At 50.0% G+C, this 12,208-nt stretch overlaps 1 long non-coding RNA gene across 1 annotated transcript in view; it reads left to right on the top strand.

Annotated features, from left to right (window-relative positions):
• Positions 1–11,758, top strand: part of LOC310886170 — a 228,797-nt gene extending 217,039 nt beyond the window's left edge. Inside the window, exon 3 of the long non-coding RNA XR_014575226.1 lies at positions 6,034–11,758. This is a non-coding gene — a long non-coding RNA (uncharacterized lncRNA). The remainder of the gene's footprint in view (positions 1–6,033) is intronic.
• Positions 11,759–12,208: the final 450 nt, after the last annotated feature.

The following is a 12,208-nucleotide window of genomic DNA, read 5'->3' as shown; positions in this document are numbered from 1 at the left end:
GAAGACAGCGATGGGGATAAAAGGGCTCCGTGGTGAATAATTCAGCCTGGGCGCCTGGTGTTCTTCCATGCACGCATTGATTGCTGGTGCTCACTGGGCTCGTCAGCCTCCGCACACAGCCTGCCTCGCACCTGCGGCGTGCAGAGGGCTGCTCGCTGGGCTTCAGGTGCCCTGGTGCAAAGCCAGCGAGTGCGGCAAGGAGCGGGGCGTGCTGCCAGCTCTGCACGCTCGCTTCTGGCCCCTCGGGATGCAGCCCAGACCCGTAACAAATACATCTGCAGCTCTGGCATCGCTGCCCCGGCAACATTTTATTTTTAAGGGATGCCTGCGTAGGCTCAGGCAAAAGAACCCAGCGCCACGGCAGAGCAGGCGCCAGGAGGATCACAGCAGCGTGGTGCCAGGCACCAGCCAGAAATCTGCAGAAAGATCTGCTCGTTGGAGCACTCACCAGAAAATATCACCTGAAATGCAAAGCCAAGGCAAAAAAAGTCAGCAGCTCGGCTACATCTGCAGCGATATTTTATTGATTGCGTGAGACCCTTGAGGCAATTCAGATAGAGCCTGGAAAGAAGGGTTTTGGGTTTGTTCCACTGGATGTCATCATTCCCCGGCTGCCATGCTGCCTAGGAAAGTCCTTCTGCTTCCTTGTCTGCAGCGCTGCGAGCTGCTGGAACAACGGCTTTGAAATGTGGGTGTGGGTATCTGAAACAAGCTAAAAGGAACAGAGCAATTGAGCTGAAAACACCGTTCTTGTATCAACATTGCATTTATGACTTCTGTAAGCAAACGCTAGGACTTGCTGCGTTAGCACATTCGGGCAGCGCTGTAGCAACTCTCGAGGTGCTGCAGAGACTGAAAGCAGACCCAAATGTCCCCGTGCAACACCTCGCTGCGGCGAGTTGGTTTCCCAGTTCTCTGGTATTACTCCGTGTGCTGGGAAATGTATGGTACGTACATGGTACAAATTACAGGGAAACACTTAGCCATGCTGGAAACTCTGACGTGGAAAATGGGAATAAGCAGCGCGTAGAGCAGGAGCCACGAGGGGTCCTCGAGGGAGCGGCTGCAGCACAGCCTCAGGGCTGCCCCCGGTAGCAGCCCAGCAGAGTTGGTGACACCCAGGAGTAAAGTTGGAAAGGACCATGCATTGTTTTTTTTTTTTTTTTTAATTTAAGCAACCGTTACCATAGCATATTGATGAAATCTTAAGCACCGGTTAAAAGCCGGAGCATATTTCCGAAACCTTTATCTTTTCATTCCCCAAGGTGTTCTACATGTGGAATAAAAGTGAGCCCAAGGGACCTTTTGATGCCTTCCTGTGCTTCTCAGGGCTCTGTGGCATACACGCTGGGAAAACGGCTGCGCTGCTGCCCCGCACTTGAGTCTGAACTTGGCATTACCGGGGGCAGGCACGGTGTGCCCCCACCCATGCCACTGAAGCCTGGGCTCTGGATTTGGGGTCTCCTGAAGCCCCTCGCAGCTTGAGCTATGGAGCTCTCTTTGCTGCTTAACAAGGGCTCTAATTAACTCTGTGAACAAATGTTTTGGAAACTGGTTAGGAATCCGCTATGCGCTTGTGAGGCAATGCTTTCATTAGGTTGAATGGGGAAGTTTTTAAGCTTGCAAGTTCATAAACAGATGATGAAAATTCCCAGCGTATCAATAACACATCAGTGTTTGCATAAATAGCAGGAATTATTCTAGTGAAAAAAAAAAAGGCAATATTCCAGCGTCGCAGTAGGCAAAGAGGGTGCTTCTACCCACTTTGACTAAATGTTCTCATTTAAAAAGGAAGTAAGTCAGTGAATTTCAGGATTGCTTATGAAAGATGTTAGAGTACAGTTAAAATACTAGCTTTTACTTAACATCACCGGGAAACTGCACGGTTTATTGAGGAAAGGAAATAGTGGTGCAGCTCGATGTCTCTGCCGTGGGGGTGCGCGGGATTTTCAGGGCTTGAAAACCCAGCGGTGCTGCTGGGGCGCTGCTGCTGGTCAGGGCTGCTGGAAAACCCAGCCATCCTCCAGCCGAACGTCCGCAGGAAAGCTTCCCCAGCCTGCTTTTCTGGGCAGAAATAACCCTTCAAATCGGAAACGTTTCCTAAAGGAGCTGGGAAGGTTTCGTGCTTTGTCCTCGCCGCTGCTCGCTCCTCTCCGCTCTCACCTGCTGAGAAGAGGGGAAGGGAGGGAGGAGGGCAACGGTGCCATCCCCACGTTGGGAACAGAAAATGAATGTTCAGGGCTCAGAACCTGGAGTAAGGGTTTATGGAGGACATTTGGGCTGGAAGTTGGACACGCTGAATCAAAATGGCTTTTCCACTTGGAGCGTCCCTGCCGCAGGGTGTTAAGGAACCCCAGCTGGATGTTTCCTTCAACACTTGATTAAATCCTTTTCTTAAAAACGGGTTTGGGGCCAAAGCAAATCCAACCAGCTTGGGTTTGGAAATCTGATTTGGATTTTAAACCTGTGATAGTACAACTCTTTCCAAATTCCAATTAACTAGACATTTCTCATAGCATTTTTTTCTACATAAGCCTCTATTCTCTATGCATTTTTAATAAGCTTTATCCTGGGAAAACATGAGAGAGCTAACTGCAAGTGAAAAGAATAAAGGCAGTTGCTGCATAGCTCTGAAAATCTGTTAAGTACTGGGAAGCTCATAGTAAAAAGCAAAGCAATGAAGAAATCTTAGCTCTGTTCTAATAAGAAACCGTGAATGAAGATAAAACCTTTTCGCAAACCTTGCGTGGCTGAAAAAAAATGCAGAGTAACAGCCCTAGAAAAACCTGTGACAGTGCTCATATGTGTTGCAGATAGGGGAATAAGCAGCAGAAGACATCCTTTTTGTCTTCCTAAATGGCAGTACTTGGAGTTTTGGGACTAATTCCTCCTGGAGTAGGAGGGGAGAGCGCGCTGGATCAGTGTGAAGTGCTGAAACCACAGGGAAGGGGAAAAAAAAGAACCACCACAACAAGTAAACATGGATTCTTAAGGAGAAATTAGTTACATAGACGATCCTTCCAGAACATGTAATTTTTTATATTTTTATTAAGGAGAAGAGCTGGGCTCAGGGTGCCCAGCAGAGAGGTTGTGCTATGTGAGGCTGTGGGAGCGCGGCCGTGAGCCCCTGGGGTGGCCGGGGATGGCCCCGGCTGTCGAATAACGTTTAGGTGTTTAAATAAAACATGTTTCTGATTCAGGACTGAACGTTTTTAATACGTGCCTTAATTCCCGGAGCTGGCGTGCAGCGTTTGGTGTTGGCATCTGTGAGCACGTCTTCATTCACCTGCGCTCAGGGGCAGTTCCAAAATTCCAAAATTCTCCCAGGAATTCCACCTGCCGAGGGGCCCGCTGCCTGGATGCCTGTGCCCACCCTGCAGAGATGGTGCCAGCAATTGCGTGGCTTTTTTGAGGCCGTAGGGACCGCGGCACCCCATGCCCAGGGCACAGGAGCAGCTCCTCAGGGAAAAGCTGCTGTCCGGCCCCTTTCCTCCCCGTCAGGACTGATCAGCGTCAAAGGAGCTAATGGGGAACACAAAACCTATTTAAAAGCTACATTTACCACTTGGCTGATTCCATTACGTGGTGTAATATCCAGGTGTCACATTTCCTCTCCAAATGCCTGTTTTAATGCTTTCCCAGCCCGCTCGGCTGAGCTCCGTGGCACGGGGTCCTCCCATGTCCATTGCCTGAGGCAGGACCCACAGGATGTGCCCCGAAGGAGGGGATGGAAACGCTGTGCTGCCACTGAACCCGAGTCCCCTGGGACATGCCGAGCCCCATTGGCCCCCCAAATTTTCCCCAACCCCATCCCCCTGTGCCCATGGTCTCTGCTCCCCGTGGCAAAAGCTCCCCACCCGAGGGCTCTTGGATGGGAAGCAGGCGCTAAGTTATTTCTGCAATTTTAGGGCTGAGCACATGGTGGTTTTAACATCTTCTCGTGGTCGCCATTATCACTGAATTATACATGATCGCTTTCCTAGCGGGAATCAGTTTAGAGCTACTTGCATTTGTTTTGTTTTTAAAGGGAGACACCGATCCCTGTGGGCTCTGCATTGCACATAGGCATCGTAACGCGGACGGTGTTCATTCCTGACCCCTCTCTAACTCCAGCAGGGCCAGGGGCCGGGTAGGAGAGCAGCTAGGTGTTGTTCCCTCCTTGCCTCATCACGGAGAGCTCTTGTGCCCTGCCCGCAGCCATGCCGTGCTGGCACACTGGTGCCATTCCCCCAGGGAAGCAGCCCCTGGTGCAGGGTTCGGGCGGCTCTCGGCAGTGCCTGCTCCAGGCTCGTCCTTTTCCAGCAGTGCCAGGGGTCTGGAATCACTGGGAACAATGAACCTCAGTTCTGCAGTGGTTCTGGGTTTAAAGTGGATATTTTTGCAAGGATTTGGGTACTTAGCGAAAAGCAAATACCATTGTGCTGCTCGCCCCGTTTCCCACTCCGGAGCTGTGCTGCGAGCGACTTCACACGAGCACAAGGAGCCAACCCGAGGCAGGTCTGCCGTACGAGTTCTGCCGTGGGACTGGAGCAGGAGAGCGGCTTTGTGGTGCTAAAATGAGATTACAAGTAGTAGCTCGCGCTCCCACGGTGCTGAATTTCACCCAAACTAAAAAAAAAATATTTTTTCAGCACAAGAAGTGCTATGCACATAGCTCGCGGAGTCTTGTCATTCCCCACACTTACGAAGCTGAAATTCCTTTCTTAGCTTTTCCTTTCCTTTTGTCTTCCTTCCCCTTTGGGCCCATGAAATCTCGTAGATCTGCAGCAGTATCAGTAAATGTATCTAGAATTGAAGGAAGCTGTATCTTTAGGTCTCGCAAATATTTTCTTTTCTTGGTACACAAGTGACAGAAGAAAAAGCTTGCAAGCTTGTAACTTGCACTCGAGCTGTCTGAGAGGGATCTGAAGTTTTAGGAACTTCTGAAGCTCCTTGATAGGTGTCGTAAGTCTGGCATCAAAGATCATGTATCGTTTTGACTCTTTTGTTTTTTGTTCCTGCTACAGTACACGCTGCCTGTGGTGGTTTCATCTGTAGCTACAGTTTTATAGAACGAGATTAAGGATGTAATTGCTTTCTTTGATTCTTAACAAGATCAAACAGAATGACAGAAATGCCAGTAAAAGGTTTCATAAAATGCTCACTTACTGCAACAGATGCATATACCTGCCTCTCACGCCCAAAAGCAGCGCTGGCTGCGGGGTGATGCTCTGTGAAGGCAGAGGGAATGCATCCCGAGGAATTGATGCTGGGAAAGCAATTTGGTCAGCGCCTCTTTCTTTCCAAGGGCTTCTGCGCGGGCCAGAGGCACGGCCGAGCTCTCGGTGCCCGGCAGAAGCATGGGGATGCCGATGCCCAGCACTGATGGTGCCCGCAGCTGATGGAGCAGACGAGGTTGGGGAAGCATCAAGCAGAGGAGAGGGACCCGTGCTCCTTCCCACTGCGTTTCCTTAGATCCTGCTTCAGTGTGTAGGGCAAAACGGGTCAAGGCAGTGAACAGGCATGAGGCTGCTCGGGGTAAATGCAAGGAGAGCAGAGTAATGATGTTTCAGCACGACACAACTCATTGGCAGCATAACAGGGGCTGGCATCTGATCTCGCTCTGCACAATTATTCAAACGCTGCACGCACAAGTAGGAAGCTATCACCCTGCTGTATAATTTCGCCTCGCGTTACGTGTGATTCCCAGGCTCTGATGCTGAGTACATGAATGATTAAATATGTGGAGCTCTCTGCTAGTCTGAGAGGCGAGAGGCGTTTGCAGGGAAATTCAGCTCATTGCATGAGCAGGCAGAGCAGCCCAGACCCGGGAGCAGAGCTGTAACAGCACCTTTTATGTCGTGGCTGCGTCCGGAATATGGAATCGGCTGGACCCAGATCCTCTTGGACATTAGGCAGGAGGGTTTACAGGTGCTACTGAGGGCAAGGAATGACACTAACCACATAGGTTTTTAGAAAAAAATCTGTTTGATACTCATATAAAGATATAAGATTCATATAAGATTGCTTTGTGCTCTGTCCCCCGTTCCCCAGGAGGCAGCACCCCTGGCCCAGGCACCTGCTTTGGGTTCGTGCCCGTTTATTTCTGATCGCCCCGGTGGAGCTGAAGCTGCCCGTGTGTGACTGCCTCGCCTCTCCCAGTTCTGGTCAGAAAAGGAAGGCATTGAGAGATGCTGAGGTACCCAAAATGTTGCTGAAATTTCATGGGGGTTGAAGTGTCTTTCTCCACCAGCTCAGTGCTGTGTTTCCTCCAGTTTAGGATGCAAAGTGAAGTTTTCATCAGGGAAGATGAAGATCTCGGCCTCAGCTCGGATGGCTCCTGCACGTCTGTTTGGCAGGGGCACTGGAAACAGCAGTTGTCACAAACTTAACATAAAGGTGCTGAAAAATAGTGTTAAAACGTTGGAAAATGCAACAAAGGTCACTTATCTGATACACCTTGAACACAAATACTCAAATAAATAGAAGAAGAGCGTGACAAACGGGTACTGAGGGAAGCAGTTCTGGGGGCAGGTGCCGAACTGAACAGAAGACAGGATTTTGTTTTGCTCTCCTCTGAAATGCCCTCAGTTCCTCTGAGATACAGGAGTGATAAGTCTCTGAGAAAGAACAACGCTCTTCTTCGTGACCTTATGGATTTAAGATCTATTTCTAAACCAAATTTTCATAAAAAAACCTGCCACACACAATCTCCAGATTAAACCTCACTTTATTTTCAGACAGACATGACCTTTCCTAGCTTTGGATATTAAATATCACAAAACCCGCTGCAATTTAAGCTCGGGATTTTACATTTAAATAAATGTAACTTAAAAGCAAGGCTAGCTCCCCTGCAGAACGGGGGGCACGGGGGGGGGGCACATGGGGCCAGACGGACGGACAGACGGACAGACGGACGCTAGGGATGAGCTTTGCAAAGGTGGAAGAGCATTTGATGGTGCCTGGTGTGCCGGTGCTGTTTGTGATATGCTCAGTGTAGCTGCCATCGGCAGATTTCGTCCCTTGGCCACCTCTCCTTTGGGAGATAAGCACTTGGTTGTAAAACAAAGTTTGTTGAATTTGCAAGAACTTTAAACTTCAGCAGGGTTTTTTCCATCCTTTTCAGCTGGAAACGCCTTTTGGTTACCAAATGCTTTGCGACAACAAATCAATGGTCGTCTGTGTAACAGAATTAACTCAACGCACAGCTACGGAGCTGCTCTTTGATTCTTGTCAATAAGGGATCTTTCCGTGGGTGAAGTGACGGACCAGCTCATTAGCACGTGCTTTACAGAATGTAACTTGTCAGCAGGAGGAAGGCAAAACCTCCAGACCGGGTAAAGGCCCTTTAGGTGAAGGAGGGCATTACACAAAGGAGATCAGTGCTGGACGGGGCCAGGACAAAGTAAATAATCTTGGTTTGAATGGGGAGGGAAGTTCTGGATGCTTTCCTAAGGCTTTGCTCTCCTCTTCTTCCTTTTGCTTAAAAAGCACATCTGTAGTTCCGTGAGGATTAAATGCCTCAGCTGATGTCCTGTGTTCCTGCTCCAACAGCTGGCTCCCGAATCGCTCTCCAAAAAGTTGTCGGTGCGCTCCTGCTCTGGGGCCATAGTTACAGCGTGCTCAGAAAAACGTGGTTGAGAGAAATTCCTGTTGTGGGCAAGAGCAGGGAGAGTGGTTTTTGCAGCAGAGCCTTCACCTTGTGTGGGGCTTTGATGCCGCCGTGTTCTGGTTGTGGCCAGAGGTGAAGCCGGGTCTGTGGTGGCACGGAAAGGAGCTCAGCAGGACAGAAGGAAAGCTCACGGTGGGGCTCCAGGCAGACTTCCCACCCAGGCGGATCCCCCGGCACCACAGCTACCACCCTGGTGTTCAGGGGGGGCTCGGGTGACCCCCTAATTTCCAACCTCATCTATTCATCAAGTTGCCATGGCGATGCACCGAGCGCGGGCACGGTGCGCAGCGGTGCAGGCTCACAGCCGGAGGCATCTCTTCATCTCGTCTCTCTCCATGTTTAAAGCGGGCACGCTGCTGGCATCTCCCCCAAAATCTTGGCGTTTGCACTCCATCGGGAGCATGAGCAACTCGGCAGATGAACCTCAACAAAGGTGCCTTTGCCTCCGTCCCAGCCTGGTTGTGCTCAGCCCCGTGGTGCAGGAGTGCTGGTGGGAGCACGGAGCTGGAGCATCAAGGGCTGACCTGGAGGGGGGATCACTTCTTGCTCACAAGTGTTTTTTGGATGCACGGGATGGCATCTGGCCAGAAGGGCTGCTTTTATTTTGGAATATGCACAGGCAGTTTGAAGTCCTTGCACAACAGCGCTGGAGGGGCACATAAACATGGATAGCAGCAGTGTTCTGAGGGAGAAATAAGTGTTTAATACAAAGTGACTATCAATGTTTTCTTCTTTTTTTTTTTCTTTAGCTAAGTACCATACAAGTCTCAACAATGGGAAAATTTCCACTTCAGCTCCGAGCAGACAAAAGCGAGCACGCCTCTCGCCGAAGTAAATCACGGCCGGCTCCACTGGGGCCATTATAAGTCACTATAAAAATGACACAAAGAACCACACAGGATGCAAGCCAAAAACGGTGTGGGGGGAAAAAAAAAGGAAAGTTATGGCCCTTATCACTCACAAAGTACACTTACTGCAGAGATTCCCAAGAAGAATAGCCCTAAATGCCCTGCTGTGAATCAGATGGAGAGGATGTGATGGTGTTATTGCTTGCGTGTTATCGTGATTTTCGGCATCATGGTGGTGCTTGAAGACATTGATTAAGCTCTGGCCTTGTTAAACTGTACAAACATGCAGCGAAAAGCTGGCCTCGCTGCAAAGTCTGGTATTCTGAGCTTTGAACCTGGCACAACAGGCGGCAGAAGGTTTTAGCAGCAGAGATTAAGACAGCAATAAAGCAGATGCGCTTTAAAGGGAACCGGTTTGTGTGCAAGCAGGACTGGGCTGGGCTGGGCACAGTCTTTATTTCACGGATATAGCCATGGCCAGTGCCAGGAATTACTCCTAACTCTAAAAGAAGAGGCTCTGCAGCCCCCAAATTATCTGCTGAGGGGCTGTCCCGAGCAGTACCCCGGCAGCAGGAGCGGGCAGCGTGGTGCCCAGCAAGCCAAGCGGTGCTGCTGGTGCTGAGAGAGGCGATGCAGCGAGACCACAACGTGGTGCTTCAGTAATTAGCACACGCTGGGCACTGATGGCTGAGCCACAGGAGCAGGAGAACCTGGGCTGAGAGCGTGGGGCTCTGCACCGTGCTCAGACCCTGCTCCTTGCTCCCCCCCAGGCGCCCTCCGCCCCACAGCCACCCATGGTACAAGGGTCCCCTCCAGGGATTCAGGTTTTTCTGCGCCTTGGCTCACAGCTGCACGCAGAAGTGATTCTGGAAACCAACAGGATTCGCTCCTGGCACATAAAACGCAGAAATATGAGAGTCGTTTGCCTGAGCATTATCTAATCGTGGAGCAAAACTGATGTGTGTGATGATACGGGTACATTTTTTACATGAGTAATCTACAAAGAAGATGCTCTACATAAATGTCACCCGATTTTGTTCTGATTTAATCCCCTTTATTTATTGCACTGTTGTACCTGTTTATTATTTTCAGTTTTTCTTCCTGGCATTTTACCTCGCTGCACCTGCCACTTCTGATCCTATCAGGCCCTGCGTGTGAGGACAATGAAGTGTGCTCCTGTCATTCCCCGCTTTGATATGGAAGGAAGAGGGAGAATAAAAAGAAAATAGACACCAAAAATCCTGCACGCACGTGTTCTAAAAATAGTGCCATGGATCCATCCGGTGCTGCTGGCAAAGTATCCGTGCCCTGCAGCCTCACCACGCCTGGGATGGCAATGGGTTTGTGGGGGCCAGGACCCCCCCATGTCCCATGGAAATAGCCTTGGGGACAAAAGTCTGCTTTCCTGTATCAGCAAGGATTGCAGAGCCCCTGGGATGTACCAGCAGGGTGTTTGGGGATGGGGGATCCTCGCTGCAGTCCTGGGGTGCTGATCCCCCTCCTGTACTGTGAGGATGCTCTCTTGGACTGCGGCGGCAGCTCCGCTCCGAGCAGCATTTGCTGTTGGCAATCAATCAGCCGTAATTATGCCAATTAGCCCCCCCCACAGCTCCGGTTCCAGGAAGGCTTTATGACCTGACGATACATCCACGGTGGGCAGAGGAGCACGAAGCTTTTCCTCAGATTATTGCAAGCTAATCAGCCTGGGCGATAAGTTTACAATTTAGTGCACAGCTCGGTAGTTTGGTGATAAATGCTTCATTTTGCTGCTGTTTTAGTTGCCCTCCTTTGCAGGACTGGTATCAATCCTCATTCAAATCAAAGTTCTTCTCAAACATGCTCCAGTGAAGTGGAATTTTCTGCAAAATAAGGTGTTATTAACCTGGCTCTCCTCTTCCCAGCGAGGAATGAGCCCTGCCACAGAAACCATTCTTCACCGATGAACCCTGCTTAAATAACGATTAGCAGACCTTCCCGCAGCAAGAAAAATGCAAAACCTGTGACCTTTCGAGCTCTTGCTGCAGTGACTTTAAGATAGAAGAGCATTTTCTATTTCTCTTTGCCAAATTTCAGCAAACAGTGATTTTTTACAGCTCTCCAGTGCCCGGCTCCTCAGCTCCTCTTTCCGTTTACTTTATCCTCTCCCTCTGCACGAAGCTATTCCGGGAGCAGCCTGGGGAAGAGCTGGCAGCCCCACGGCCCCACAGCCAGGAGAACCCACATGGTGCTCGAGGATCAGCCGGCGGCGGGTTGAAATAGGCCAGTGTTATTTTGGGGCCCCCAGCCACTGCCCGAGCCTCCAAGCCCCTCTGCCCCCCAGGCCATGAAGGATTCTGCGGGGCTGGGGGTAGCTGCCCCCAGGTCCAGCCAGAAATAGCAGGAGTCAGTGGGGATCGGCTTTTTCTTTATTTATATCTTTCTTTATTTTATTTTTGTTTATTTTATTTATTTTAATTATATCTTTATTTCTGCCTTTATTCTTCCTTCTATTCTGGGGCTTTGTCTGCATAAGGAGCTCGCTGCAGCTCGACGGTGCTGAAAAAATAGAAGCCTTATTGCATGGGCAAACATTTGTAATTTAAAAATCATTCCCATTTCAGGAAGTCAAAAAAGAAACAGCATTTTTATTTTAAGGTTTGTCAGGATTTTGTTGCTGACGATTTCCCCGTGTTGCCACAGTCTAACATAAAATGAATAAATGCTTTCTGCTGCCTTTTTCTCCTACTCAGTAACTTCTAAATTTGTAGGGAAAAAGGAAGATGTGATGGGAAGCCTCCTTCTCCTCTCTCTCTCTCCTTGTTCATTGGCAAGTATTCTTTCAATAACAGACAGAGATTAGGGGAGAAAATAACAAATTGCAGATTATTTTTTTTCCAGAAACCCCAAAGCAAAAAGGAAATGTTAATTTCTGTTAAAGCTCCCAGGCTTCAATCCGAAGGGGTATTTTGCTGGGGAAGAGGTTGCTTTCAGCTGGGACCGGTTTTTCTCAGGGAGGAATGCTCATTAACCAGGGTGCAGCCCCCGAGGGTGGGAAGGAGGCGTGGGGCGTGGGTGAAGCGGTGCCGGCGGGGATGCGGGAGCAGCAGGCAGGTGCCACGTCTCCGGACCGGGCTCGGAGCCTCCTCCCAGCCCCGCGTTCCCTGCCCGCTCCTCCTCCAGCCATAAAAGCTGAGTAAACCGTATCAGTCATAAAACCCACTGCCGTTTCCCATATGGGCAGGAATAATGCTTTGCAGAACATATTGCAGAGGCAAACTGTGCTTTTCACAGATTCACAGATTTCTCTAGGTTGGAAGAGACCTCAAGATCATCGAGTCCAACCTCCGACCTAACACTAAGTACTCCACTAAACCATATCCCTAAGCTCTACATCTAAACGTCTTTTAAAGACCTCCAGGGATGGTGACTCCACCACCTCCCTGGGCAGCCCGTTCCAATGCTTAATAACCCTTTCGGTAAAGAAGTACTTCCTAACATCCAACCTAAAACTCCCCTGTCGCAACTTTCGCCCATTCCCCCTCGTCCTGTCACCAGGCACGTAGGAGAACAGACCAACCCCCACCTCTTTACAGCCTCCTTTCAGGTAACTGTAGAGGGCGATGAGGTCGCCCCTGAGCCTCCTCTTCTCCAGGCTGAACAACCCCAGCTCCCTCAGCCGCTCCTCATAAGACTTGTTCTCCAGACCCCTCACCAGCTTGGTCGCCCTTCT

The sequence above is a fragment of the Anser anser genome (genome assembly GCF_964211835.1).
Source record: "Anser anser genome assembly, chromosome: 24".
Classification (NCBI taxonomy): Eukaryota; Metazoa; Chordata; class Aves; order Anseriformes; family Anatidae; genus Anser; species Anser anser.
This window is presented reverse-complemented; position numbering and strand designations above follow the sequence as displayed.